This window comes from Nycticebus coucang, chromosome 13 (genome assembly GCF_027406575.1).
Source record: "Nycticebus coucang isolate mNycCou1 chromosome 13, mNycCou1.pri, whole genome shotgun sequence".
Taxonomy (NCBI): Eukaryota; Metazoa; Chordata; class Mammalia; order Primates; family Lorisidae; genus Nycticebus; species Nycticebus coucang.
Window position 1 is genome coordinate 42,537,647 of NC_069792.1, and position 13,913 is coordinate 42,551,559.

At 38.7% G+C, this 13,913-nt stretch overlaps 1 protein-coding gene across 5 annotated transcripts in view; it reads left to right on the plus strand.

The window, feature by feature from the left end:
• WWP1 (WW domain containing E3 ubiquitin protein ligase 1) overlaps positions 1-13,913 on the plus strand; it is a 142,692-nt gene that overhangs the window by 14,478 nt on the left and 114,301 nt on the right. The window contains exon 1 of one of the 5 annotated variants that reach the window (XM_053558372.1): positions 2,883-3,008. The exons of the other annotated variants lie outside the window; for them this stretch is intronic. The gene's annotated coding sequence lies outside the window, so the exon portion shown is untranslated. Of the gene's footprint in view, positions 1-2,882; positions 3,009-13,913 lie in introns of those variants that run through there. 5 annotated transcript variants of the gene reach the window in all.

The window sequence follows — 13,913 nt, forward strand, 5'->3', positions numbered from 1 at the left end:
CTGAGCCTGTTTTGAATATTTAGTTAGAGCTAAGGGGTATCCAAATGCAATGAGCTTTTTTCTTATTTATATAGTTTTGTCCTTTTTGAGTATTTAAGAAGTCAGATAAAGATTTTAGGTCCTTTATTTTTGTATTGGACTTTCTTGTGAATGTTTTGGGCTGTGGAGATGAAACACTGGTTAGGTGAACATGGACTTGGAGCTCAGAATTAGCAGGGCAAAGATGGGGTGTTCAGTGCTGATTTTGTGAGGACTTCATCTGTGGTGGTGGATATCATGAAAAGTATGCATGGACCTTTTTCTTTTTGCTAATTTTATTCATGCTGTATATTTTACTGTGTGGCCCAAGACGACTCTTGTTCTTCCATTGTGTAGCAGAGAGAAAAAAAAAGATTAGACATCCCTGTTACTTGCATAGTGTTTATAATTGGATTTAAAAATTTAGAGCTGTCTATGTATAGGATTTTGTTTATTTGTTTTATGTAACCACCCTAATCATTCTACCCTAACCATTAGGCTAGGAGTTAGAATTACAAAGCTGAGTACTAATAAAAAGTTTGCAGTATAATGGGGGAGAGAGAGAAATGGACATGGCTATAGTGCTGTGATGACACATAGCAACTAGTTCAAAATTGAAGAGATTACACCAAAGGTGGATCTTGAAGTGTAATTAGAAATTAGGTAGAGGAGAAGTGGGATTAACATTTTATTATATCCAAATCTATGCTTGAGAATCACCTGGAACACCCAGCATAGTCCCCAGGAGGATACTCCTTTGTAGGTAGGTTGGGGAAAATTGGCAGTGGATTTGAAGTACGTGTGAATAGTGAGCATGGGGTAAAGAGTTTTCCTGCAGAATTGTCTTATTTTTTCTATCTGAATTTTAATGAATGGAGGTGAGAATATGTGTGGGGTGTGTGTGTGTGTGTGTGTGTGTGTAAGTCATGCAATTGAATAATCAGAACTAGTTTGATAGTTGTTGGGTTGTGCCCCTTTGTCTTCTGGACCCTGTGCTCTAAACAACTCTAACAAGTGCCATTGCCTCTGAACCTTCGTGTGTGTGGAGATTGGTGCTACTACTCAGCAGGGCCCAAGTTTCTTCTCTGTTTTCCTCACAGTTCTTACCTTAACTTTATCCTTGTTAAAACTGGGAATTTTGTCTGTTTTTACTGATCATTGTATTTCCAGTGCCTCAAAAAGTGCCTGTTACTTCACTGGGGAAATTGGAATCATTAGACATTTTCAGAGACACCTGCACCCACTACTATTCTCTACTCAAATGTATTTCAAACTTTTTTGTCTCACGGCATACTTGAACCTATAATTAAACTTGCAATAGAAATTATGTTGATCAAAAGAAAGAATATGTTTACTGTGCTTTGAACTTCTTTCGAAAATAATTAATAATCTTTAAGATTTTTTGTGGTGCACCTAAGATCCCCTCAAGCATGGCATACCAGTTGAAAATCACTGCTCTGCTCTGTGCTCATAGAAAGAGCTGTTCCTGTTTGTATCTGTTTTTAATCTCAGCCAATCCTGCTTGCTCAGAGATTTTTGCATTAGTAATCACCGTTCCTTCTATAACTTAAGCTATTTCCTGCCTGTACACATGTCCAGGTCTCCTCTATCTTTAAAAACAATCCTCTCAACACCTTATTTTAAGCTTTCTCTTTTCATTTACAGTCAAAATATCCAAAAAGAAGTTACTGGCTGTTCATTTATTTTTTAAACTGCTGACTTCATGGTCCTTCTACTCCATTAACATTGCTTTTGCTAAGGGCGGGGTAACTTCCATATTGTCTAATAAACGATGTTCTCTTTCTCTTTTTCTTTGAGACAATTTTCTCTTTTCACTGCTCTTACTGGGGTTCTTGATGAGGTTGACCACTGTTCCTCTTTCTTGAAATTTCTTCTGGTTTTCTTCACCTCTTTTCACAGTCCTTGGCTGCTGTTCAGCCCTTCAGTCTTTGCCTACGTCCTGTCTGTCCTGCTGATTGCATGCAGCAGGCTTTTCCTGGGTGATTGCATGTACAGAGGACTTGTCTCAGCAGGGTTGGCTTTCAGTTAACCCTTCAACTCTGCTTATGGGATGTCATCAACACCTTTACCTCCAGCGTGTGTCTCTTTTCTGAAATCTGTCTCTGTCAGTAATTATTTATTGGGGGCCTTTCCTTATCTAGGCTGTGTAAGAATAGAATGGTGAGTAAGATGGAATCCCTGTCCTTAAAGATCTTATCTTGGGAGAGCGGATGGGGATAGAATAGAAATGAGAAGACGAAGTGTATGAACTTAATTACTAATACAGAGAATTATTGGGGAAGATAAAATAGGGCATGCAAGATGGTAGAGTTGGAAGAGTGAGGGTCTTGCTTTGCCCAGATTGATCAGAAATTCCTTCTGAAAAGATCATAGTTCAGTTGAGTCCTAGGACTGAGAAGGCAGCCAAGGGACAGATGGAGCCATGAATGCAGAGGCTCCTGGGTAGATCACAAGGTCATTGGGTTGAGGAATGGCGAGTATGCCAGTGAGGATGGAATGATACTCAAGGGGGAAAAGCAAGGGAGAGGAGCCAGAGAAATGGAGGAGCATAAGGCTGTGCACTAAGTTTGGACTTAATTGTAGTTAAAATGAGAGGACGTTGCAGTGTGAAATTGTGATGTGTCCTGTTTTGGAAAGATCACTCTGCTAGATTGAGGCTAGATACAGGGTGGGAGTGAAGAGTGGATTGGGGAGACCATTTAGCAAGCTGCACTTTTAGTTTAGATGAGAAATTATGGGCCTTGCAGATGACAGTTGTGGAGATGGGGAGAAGTTACTGGCCCAGCCAGAGCTCTGGGAGTCCTCCTAAATGTTTTCCCTTCTTTTGCCCCTGCATCTGATTCATAGATTCTGCTCCTGAATGTCCGTTTCCTCTCCTAGTCTCCTTTGTCTCAAGCCATTTGCTGCCTAGCCCACTTTCAGGCTACCCTCATAGCACAGCCAGATGGATTTTTCTAAATATAATACAGGTATGTTACCTCCCTGCTGAAAATTTGCTGGTTTTGTTTGGCTTTTATAGTACTCTTAATGATACAGCATCTTTCTGCCTTAATGATTTTATCTCTTACATTTCTTTATCTATACTGGGGATGGAGAACCTTTCATGTTAGAAGGCCACAGTAATTTAACAGTAATCAAAAAAGGCCATGTTTCTTGAATTAGATATACTTAATATTTTAATATACTTAACTTTAATTAGATATACTTAAATACATACATTATTTTGTAAAATTCTACTATATACTTAATTATTTAGAAAAGAAAACTGTTAATTTTCAAGTTAACCTTTTAATTACTTTGTTGTGTCTGCTTTTTGTTGGAAAACATTTGAATATTTGGTTACAGCCTGGCGATCTGCAGTTTCAGTTTATCCTCTAGATGGGTATCAGTCATTTGTGACTTTAAGGGCATCTTGATTTTGGTTAGGTGAGAGAACGTAGATTCATAGCAAAGACAATCTTCTGTTATGACCCAAATGAAGTATAAAACCTGCTCTAAGTCAGACTTTTAGTTGATTCATCCAAAGCAATTGAATAATACCAGGTCAGACAATTAAGTTCATCCTAGAAAAGTTGCTACATACCTCATTGTGAATATCAAGAAGGTGACCTTTGAGTACCCCCTTTGGGAAGCTATGCTCCAACTTCAGCACCTTGTCTACCCTTCAAAGCAATTTTGGAACTCTTTTTTTCGGGACTAGCCATCAGAGCTAGCATTGTACAGAGTTGGACAGTTAAATTTGTGAACTCATCCTAGAAAAAGTGATACCTACCTCATTCCTACAATCACCACTTCGAAGGTAGCCGTGTGATATTCAGCAGTGGGGTGTGTAGCACTTTTTCTATAGGATGGGTTCACAAACTTAATTGTCTGACCTCGTATATAGTTTCCTTTTGAAGTATTGCATTAAGTGGTTCTGTTAAGTTGAAGGGTAATTTATGCTGCTGTTTAGTTATGGTTCTCCTTGAAAGAGGCAGTTGTTTGTGCTTTGAAATGTTATCTGGGTCTAAGCATCTTACAATTTTGGCAGTGTATTCTTTTGTGATTCCTAAGTCACTGAATTACTTCCTTTTTTCCTAAGTATATAAGCTACTTGCTGTCGGTGGCCTTATTTCCAGGTCTTTCTGCTGCTTTAACAATTTTCCTTGTTTTGCTTTTCATAATTTCTGCAGTACAGCCTTTCTTACCTCTTCCTTAATTTAAAATATCTGTGGTCCTTATGAATGTTATAATGCTGATGAGCAATGAATTTCTTTAATATTGGTATTACAGTATCACAAAACAAGCAAATCATCTTATCTTTAGCAGAAACAAGATAATATTGTAATTTGCAGTCTTCATTAAAAAATCTATTTTCTTCCTTCAGCATCTCTTGGTTTTCTTTGATGGGATGGGCTCTTAGACAGACAGAATTAAGAAATACTGTTGAGCTGTGCAACTATTCACAAATTTCACTTCAAGCAGAAACACAGTACGCTGATAACAGACTGGCGTATTTGACCACCCCAGACTCACTAACCAGCCGTGTAGGATAGTGGTGCCGGTCAGGTGGGGGAAATTAGAACTAACTCATGAGCATAAGCAGTGGTCAGTGTAGCTCTCATGGCTTACTAATTGAAGCTTATATTATTCTTTGGTATTTTAAATACATTCATTTTAAAAATAGAAATAGAAAAGACGAACGAAATTGTATTTATAAAAAGAAAAGGATTTATTCTGTAAAATTTGGATTCAGTCAAAAGGGTGCACGAAGGACCTAGAAGGCACATACCACCTTGAGGCTGCAGGTCCCCACCCTTGCATGAGCCAGAACTACTTGTTTGTTAGCTTGTGTTGGTCATCTCACCAATCTGAGCAAAGATGGTCTTGAAGCACTTCTTTCCTCCACCACTTGTCTCAGCTATTCCTGTCTCAGAATCCTTTCCTGATAACTCTTCATCTCTTACATGGTACTAAGATGCTCCTCTTTTGTTCTTTCGTAGTGAGCTTAAAACTGGTGAGTTACTTACCTGCTTCTGTGACTAAATTATAAACTCACTAAGAGCAAAGAGTATATTTTACATGATTTTTATATTCCTATGTGATTAACAACACCTACCTGAAAACATGCCTGGTATGTATATGCTGAAAGACCTCGTTTAGAAAAATTGTTAAAGAAATGCCTAGTATCTGTTTTTTTGTCAAATTTCTTTCCCCTCCCCAACCCTAGCCCATGGTAAATTAAATTTCATACTGGAAGCTCAGGTCAGTATTTCTTATAGCATGGAGGCCAACCCATTGTTTTTTGAGGGGTGAACCAGGAGAAAATGAGTATGAGGTCCCCACTATTTGGCCTTGGAGGGAGAAGGGAAATACTTCAGTAGATTAATGAGGGCAGCAACCAAATGGCAAGGGTAAAGGAGTGGGTAGGAGGTGAGAAAGAAGATCGAATATTCTGTTAAGAAGTCACTTGGTCAAAAGATTCTCTTTCTTTTGGTTGCTTTTGTTTTTTATAATACATGAGCCCCAAATCTGTTTGGTGGCTGAAGAGAAGGGTATGGATTGGGGCTGGGGGAGGAAAAGGGAGTATCCTAGGAGGTGGCAGTTGTATAGGTATGCAGCTTCAAAAAGTATGGAAGGGTATATTTCATTTTCAAATATTTAATACTAGGAAAGGATTGTGTGTACTAGTACTATCTTTTCATTAAAATTTCCATTAGAAAATTTTTAAAATACAGTAGAAGGAATGAGTAACTTAAAAGGCCACAAGTGTTGTAATAAGGCAGCTTTGATATTCAGAAGAATTAACTGATATAGTCACATAAATATGTAAATATAGCAAGACTGCGTTTTTCTTGGAAATCCTTTATTTAATTTTCATTTTTGAAAGTTCTTATTTAATATTATTTAATATTGTTTTTCTCATGTTCTTGATTTAGCATTTATATAGCACTTTATAATTCACAAAGTTTATATAAATATTAATCTCATCTAGAAGGTGTCAAAAAACAAAGTCACAACAAATTCAGTTACAGATATAGTTAGCTTTTTTTTTTTTCTTTTTTTTTTTTATTGTTGGGGATTCATTGAGGGTACAATAAGCCAGTTACACTGATTGCAATTGTTAGGTAAAGTCCCTCTTGCAATCATATCTTGCCCCCATAAAGTGTGACACACACCAAGGCCCCACCCCCCGCCCTCTATCCCTCTTTCTGCTTCCCCCCCCCATGACCTTATTGTCATTAATTGTCCTCATATCAAGATTGAGTACATAGGATTCATGCTTCTCCATTCTTGTGATGCTTTACTAAGAATAATGTCTTCCACGTCCATCCAGGTTAATACGAAGGATGTAAAGTCTCCATTTTTTTTAATGGCTGAATAGATAGTATTCCATGGTATACATATACCACAGCTTGTTAATCCATTCCTGGGTTGGTGGGCATTTAGGCTGTTTCCACATTTTGGCGATTGTAAATTGAGCTGCAATAAACAGTCTAGTACAAGTGTCCTTATGATAAAAGGATTTTTTTCCTTCTGGGTAGATGCCCAGTAATGGGATTGCAGGATCAAATGGGAGGTCTAGCTTGAGTGCTTTGAGGTTTCTCCATACTTCCTTCCAGAAAGGTTGTACTAGTTTGCAGTCCCACCAGCAGTGTAAAAGTGTTCCCTTCTCTCCACATCCACGCCAGCATCTGCAGTTTTGAGATTTTGTGATGTGGGCCATTCTCACTGGGGTTAGATGATATCTCAGGGATGTTTTGATTTGCATTTCTCTAACATATAGAGATGATGAACATTTTTTCATGTGTTTGTTAGCCATTCGTCTGTCGTCTTTAGAGAAAGTTCTATTCATGTCTCTTGCCCATTGATATATGGGATTGTTGGCTTTTTTCATGTGGATTAATTTGAGTTCTCTATAGATCCTTGTTATCAAGCTTTTGTCTGATTGAAAATATGCAAATATCCTTTCCCATTGTGTGGGTTGTCTCTTTGCTTTGGTTATTGTGTCCTTAGCTGTACAGAAGCTTTTCAGTTTAATGAAGTCCCATTTGTTTATTTTTGTTGTTGTTGCAATTGCTGTGGCAGTCTTCTTCATGAAGTCTTCCCCCAGGCCAATATCTTCCAGTGTTTTTCCTGTGCTTTCTTTGAGGATTTTTATTGTTTCATGCCTTAAATTTAAGTCCTTTATCCATCTTGAATCAATTTTTGTGAGTGGGGAAAGGTGTGGGTCCAGTTTCAGTCTTTTACATGTAGACATCCAATTCTCCCAACACCATTTATTGAATAGGGAGTCTTTCCCCCAAGGTAAGTTCTTGTTTGGTTTATCGAAGATTAGGTGGTTGTAAGATGTTAGTTTCATTTCTTGGTGTTCAATTCGATTCCAAGTGTCTATGTCTCTGTTTTGGTGCCAGTACCATGCTGTCTTGACCACTATGGCTTTGTAGTACAGACTAAAATCTGGTATGCTGATGCCCCCAGCTTTATTTTTGTTACTAAGAACTGCCTTAGCTATACGGGGTTTTTTCCCGTTCCATACAAAACGCAGAATCATTTTTTCCAAATCTTGAAAGTACGATGTAGGTACTTTGATAGGAATGGCATTGAATAGGTAGATTGCTTTGGGAAGTATAGACATTTTAACAATGTTGATTCTTCCCATCCATGAGCATGGTATGTTCTTCCATTTGTTAATATCATCTGCTATTTCCTTTCTGAGGAGTTCATAGTTTTCTTTATAGAGGTCCTTCACCTCCTTTGTTAGGTATATTCCTAGGTATTTGATTTTCTTTGAAACTATGGTGAAGGGAGTTGTGTCCTTAATTAGCTTCTCATCTTGACTGTTATTGGTGTATACAAAGGCTACTGACTTGTGGACATTGATTTTATATCCTGAAACATTACTGTATTTTTTGATGACTTCTAGGAGTCTTGTGGTTGAGTCTTTGGGGTTCTCTAAGTATAAGATCATGTCGTCAGCAAAGAGGGAGAGTTTAACCTCCTCTGCTCCCATTTGGATTCCCTTTATTTCCTTGTCTTGCCTAATTGTATTGGCTAGAACTTCCAGCACTACGTTGAATAGTAAAGGTGACAGAGGACAACCTTGTCTGGTTCCAGTTCTAAGAGGAAAAGCTTTCAGTTTTATTCCATTCAGTAAAATATTGGCTGTGGGTTTGTCATAGATAGCTTCAATCAGTTTTAGAAATGTGCCACCTATGCCTATACTCTTCAGTGTTCTAATTAGAAAAGGATGCTGGATTTTATCAAATGCTTTTTCTGCATCTATTGAGAGGATCATGTGATCTTTATTTTTGCCTCTGTTAATATGGTGGATAACGTTTATGGACTTGCGTATGTTAAACCAGCCTTGCATCCCTGGGATGAAGCCTACTTGATCATGATGAATGACTTTTTTGATGATAAGCTGTAATCTATTGACTAGGATTTTGTTGAGAATTTTTCCATCTATATTCATGAGTGAGATTGGTCTGAAATTCTCCTTTTTGTTTGGGTCTTTTCCTGGTTTTGGTATCAGGGTGATGTTTGCTTCATAGAATGTGTTGGGGAAGATTCCTTCTTCCTCAGTTTTTTGGAATAATTTCTGCAGTAGAGGAATAAGCTCTTCCTTGAAGGTTTGATAGAATTCTGGAGTGAAGCCATCTGGACCAGGGCATTTTTTAGTTGGAAGCTTTTTTATTGTTTCTTTGATCTCAGTGCTTGAAATTGGTCTGTTCAGGAGGTCTATTTCTTCCTGGCTGAGTCTAGGGAGAGGGTGTGATTCCAAATATTGATCCATTTCCTTCACATTGTCAAATTTCTGGGCATAGAGTTTCTGGTAGTATTCAGAGATGATCTCTTGTATCTCTGTGGGATCAGTTGTTATTTCCCCTTTATCGTTTCTGATTGAGGTTACTAGAGATTTTACTTTTCTATTTCTAGTTAGTCTGGCCAATGGTTTATCTATTTTATTTATTTTTTCAAAAAACCAACTCCTTGTTTCATTAATTTTCTGAATGATTCTTTTGTTTTCAATTTCATTGATCTCTGATTTGATTTCGGATATTTCTTTTCTTCTACTGAGTTTAGGCTTAGATTGTTCTTCTTTTTCCAAACCATAAGATCTCTTGTGAGATTGTTGATGTGCTCTCTTTCTGTTTTTCGAATGTAGGCATCTAAAGCGATGAGTTTTCCTCTCAAAACTGCTTTTGCAGTATCCCACAGGTTTTGGTAGCTTGTGTCTTCATTCTTGTTATGCTCAAGGAAGTTAATGATTTCCTGTTTTATTTCTTCCTGCACCCATCTGTTATTCAACAGAAGATTGTTTAATTTCCATGCCTTTGGGTGGGGTTGAGCATTTTTGTTAGAGTTGAGTTCCACCTTTAGTGCCTTATGGTCTGAGAAGATACTAGGTAAAATTTCAATTCTTTTGATTCTGTTGATATTTGTTTTGTGTCCCAGGATATGATCAATTTTGGAGAATGTTCCATGGAGTGATGAGAAGAATGTATATTCTTTATCTTTGGGGTGGAGTGTTGTATATGCGTCTATCAAGCATAGTTGTTCTAGGGTCTCATTTAAATCTCTTATATCTTTGTTTAATTTCTGTTTAGAGGATCTGTCCAGCTCTGTAAGAGGTGTGTTAAAGTCCCCTGTTATTATGGTATTATCAGATATCATATTGCTCAGACTGAGTAAGGTCTGCTTCAAGAATCTGGGAGCATTTAAATTGGGTGCATAAATATTTAGAATTGAAATGTCTTCTTGTTGTAGTTTTCCCTTGACCAATATAAAGTGACCATCTTTGTCTTTTTTGACTTTAGTCGCTTTAAATCCACATGTGTCTGAAAATAAGATTGCAACTCCTCTTTTGTTCTGAATTCCATTTGCCTGAAAAATTGTCTTCCAACCCTTGACTCAGAGCTTTAATTTATCTTTTGAAGCCAGATGGGTTTCTTGCAGACAGCAAATGGATGGCTTGTGTTTTTTAATCCAGTCAGCCAATCTATGTCTCTTCAGTGGGGAATTCAAGCCATTAACATTTATGGAGATAATTGATAAGTGTGGTAGTATTCTATTCGTCTTATTTGGTGAGAGTCCATTGCTTTGTTTTATCTTTTGCATCAGTGTGGAGGTTAGGTTCTGTCCTTTGATTTCTGAGTTCTTACTTTGCTGCTGATCCATTGTGGTGGTCAGTGTGCAGAACAGGTTGAAGTATTTCCTGTAGAGCTGGTCTTGTTGTGGCGAATTTCCTCAATGTTTGTATATCCGTAAATGATTTGATTTCTCCATCAATTTTGAAGCTTAGCTTAGCAGGGTACAGAATTCTGGGCTGAAAATTGTTCTGTTTAAGTAGATTAAAGGTAGATGACCATTGTCTTCTTGCTTGGAAAGTTTCATTAGAGAAGTCTGCGGTCACTCTGATGGATTTGCCCCTGTAAGTCAACTGGCACTTACTCCTGGCAGCTTGCAGAATCTTTTCTTTTGTCTTGACTTTGGACAGGTTCATCACAATGTGTCTGGGAGAAGCTCGGTTAGAGTTGAGGCGACCTGGGGTCCGATATCCCTCCGAAAGCAGTGTGTCAGAATCTTTGGTGATGTTTGGGAAATTTTCTTTTATAATATTCTCTAGTATGGCTTCCATTCCTCTGGGGCATTCTTCTTCCCCTTCTGGAATTCCTATAACTCGTATGTTGGAATGCTTCATAAAGTCCCATAATTCTGACAGTGAACGTTCTGCTTTCTCTCTCTTCTTTTCTGCCTCTTTTACTATCTGAGTTATCTCAAAAACTTTGTCTTCTACCTCTGAAATTCTTTCTTCTGCATGGTCTAACCTGTTGCTGATACTTTCCTTTGCATCTTTAAGTTCCCTGATTGACTGTTTCAGTTCCTTCAGCTCTGCTATATCCTTTTTATATTCTTCATATCGTTCATCTCTGATTTGATTCTGTTTTTGGATTTCCTTTTGGTTATTTTCCACTTTATTAGCAGTTTCCTTCATTGTTTCCATCATTTCTTTCATTGTTTTCAACATGTGTATTCTAAATTCCCTTTCTGTCATTCCTAACATTTCTGTATAGGTGGAATCCTCTGCAGTAGCTACCTCATGGTCCCTTGGCGGGGTTGTTCTGGACTGGTTCTTCATGTTGCCTGGAGTTTTGTGCTGATTCTTCCTCATGAGTGATTTCTTTTATCTGTTTCCTTGCCCTAATTTTCCTTTCACTTCCTCCTGCTCTTTAAGTTCTTGTGCCTGTGGACTAAGGGTTACAGGACCAGAAGGGTGAGAAGGTTGAGGAGCAAAAAAGGGATGAAAGAAAGGAGGACCGAGTGATAAGAAAAAGAAGAAAGATAGAGAAAGGAGAGGGGGTGGGGTAAGGAATATTGACAAAAAGAAGAGAGGCACAGAAAGAGGGAGACAGGGCAATATAGGTGTACAGTAGGGTACTTTGACACAACCTTAAAAAACCCCACCTTCTGGGGGTGCCCAGTTGGGTGGTTCCCTTGAGGTCAGCAGGTCTTTGCTAACCTGATCAGACACAGTACCCCACCTCCACCAAGTAGAGAGGAAAGACAAAAATGCTATAAATCAAACCAAAACAAGCAAACAGAAAACTTTACGGGGAGAAAATTGGGTGAAAAACCAAATGATAGCGGTAGAAACACTAGCAAAAATGAAGTTGTAGTTATTAAAAAAGGCAGCAATGGGAAATTATAATTAAACTAGAAGAATTGAGAAAGAAAAAGGGATCTGTATGTAAAAGATTGAAATTAAAAAACAAAAGAACATCAACAACGTCAAAATAAACAAACAAAAAAAACCAACCAAACAAAAAAAAAAAAAAGAAAAAAATACACAACCAAAAACAAAGCAGTTTGTATATGTTATTGAATATTGTCTGGGCAACACGTGGTCTTCTGGGGTATGAGATGTTAGTCACAGTTCTGATACGACTGGAGGCTGCTGATTTCTCAAACCCCAGCAGGTAGACACCCTAAATCTCTCTTCAGCCCACTTAAAAGGCACTTTGAACTTGTAAACTTGCTGAGCAGACGCTTTCCCAGCTTTCTCGCTGGAATCACTGCTGAAGTGGCTATCCACTTACCCAGTGTGCCAAAACCGGTCTCACTCTGCCCCTGAGGGTTAGGGCTGCAAGGCGGCTCAGACCCCACCCTTAGGCTACTTGGTTGCTGGGTTACCAGCTCCCACCCGTTTCTAGCTCTGCCACCCTGAGGGCGGAGCTTGCGGGGCAGATCACTGACAATGGTTCCGTGTGACCCACCGCCAAACACTATTAGCTCCGTCTGGCTTAGCGGCTCAGACTGGGGCCCTAGACAACGGCCAAAGTTCTCCGCACTCCTGCTCAGGCCTTCCCCAAGGCAGTTCAACTCAGTGCCAAGTCCAAGGACATCAAAACAGTTCACAGGTAAGGCCTTTCTGGTTTGCAGTCTCGCTGCTACTGAACTTACAGTTGTGGGCAGATTTAGACGGATTGAACACACGCGACCACTTGCCGGTTTTCCACTGTTTTAGTCCTCCTCTTGGGGTCCAGAAGTCTCTGGCTGACTCCCTGTATCCTCATAGGAGCGATGATAGGCAGTTCCCACCAGCCAGAGATGCCTGGAGTCCTATCTCCCCAGACTCACGGTGCCCAGATGCAAGGAAGCTGTTACTCAGCTGCCATCTTGCTCCGCCTCCGATATAGTTAGCTTTTTTCAGCAATTCATGAATGGGGCTGTCTCCGTGCTACAGAACAGGTTAAGAGATCCTGGTGGGAAATCCAGAACAGTGGGCTTAGTAAGGTGGGGGACAAGGAAACAACAGTAGAAAAAAATGGATTGGTGAATGTCAGTTACTTCAGGTTACTTTTCTTGTTAAAGCAGAGGGAATTTTTATTATTCTACTGACTCAGGTAAACTGGACTCTTGTGTTTTAGAATCTGCTTCCATAACGTTTCAGTTTAATTATATGACATTTAGCCTGAGTGTTGGTTTCGTCCCATCTGTTGGTTCCTAGTGTAAGAGTTCAGTTCAAAACAGTGGCCTCCCATAATTTTTGTTTAATAAGGCATCTGCTGCTGAAAGAGGTTAAATTACTTGTCCAAGATCTTGTTGATTTTATTAAGCATTTATTCTGTGCCAGGCAGCTTTTTAGTGCCTTGGATGTTAATTCATTTAACCCATAGATACAAAAATTGAGGCACTGTGAGATAAAGGAGCTTATTAGAAGTCAAATGTTGTCAGGTAGAGTTGGGTTTTGGATGCGGGCAGATGAGCTGCAGAATTAGCTCTTAATTATTAGTATGCTGCTTTGTAGTAAATGTTGGAACAGAAATTCAAATCCAGATAGACTCTGGTAAGTGAGTTTTCTGCTATCAATTATTTGTTAGTCCTTGGTCCCAAAGAATTGAACTATCACCAGACCTTGAAAGTCTGGGAGTGAATCTAGTTGTTGACAGAATTTGACTTATATTTCTTACATTCCTAGATGTTTAGGGCTTTACTTTAAGTTTGTAGTAAATGTAATTCCCTAATTTGCTTAACTCTGACTTGGAAAAGAGCAAAACCAGCACTTTTGTCAGCTCAGAATAGAAATATCTTTGATACTTGATCTGGACTGTCCTGTGTGTCTGTGATTACTGCCAGCCTGGCCTCTACTCTTCTTTCCAAGGTCTATTATTAATTATTTATTACCTTTTTGGGGAAGGAATTTTAATTCTGCATAGACAAGAAGCCCCTATAAATTTTGCTGGCTCAAAGTTTATATGAAACACATTTTGTCTGAAAGGATGAGTGGTTAGTTTTGCTTTGGGTAGGTAATTGTAACTATTTCTCATTAATTGGGGTAAGTACACAGAAGAGAAAAGCAAATTAAGTTGCTTCTCATCATGTTTTCTACT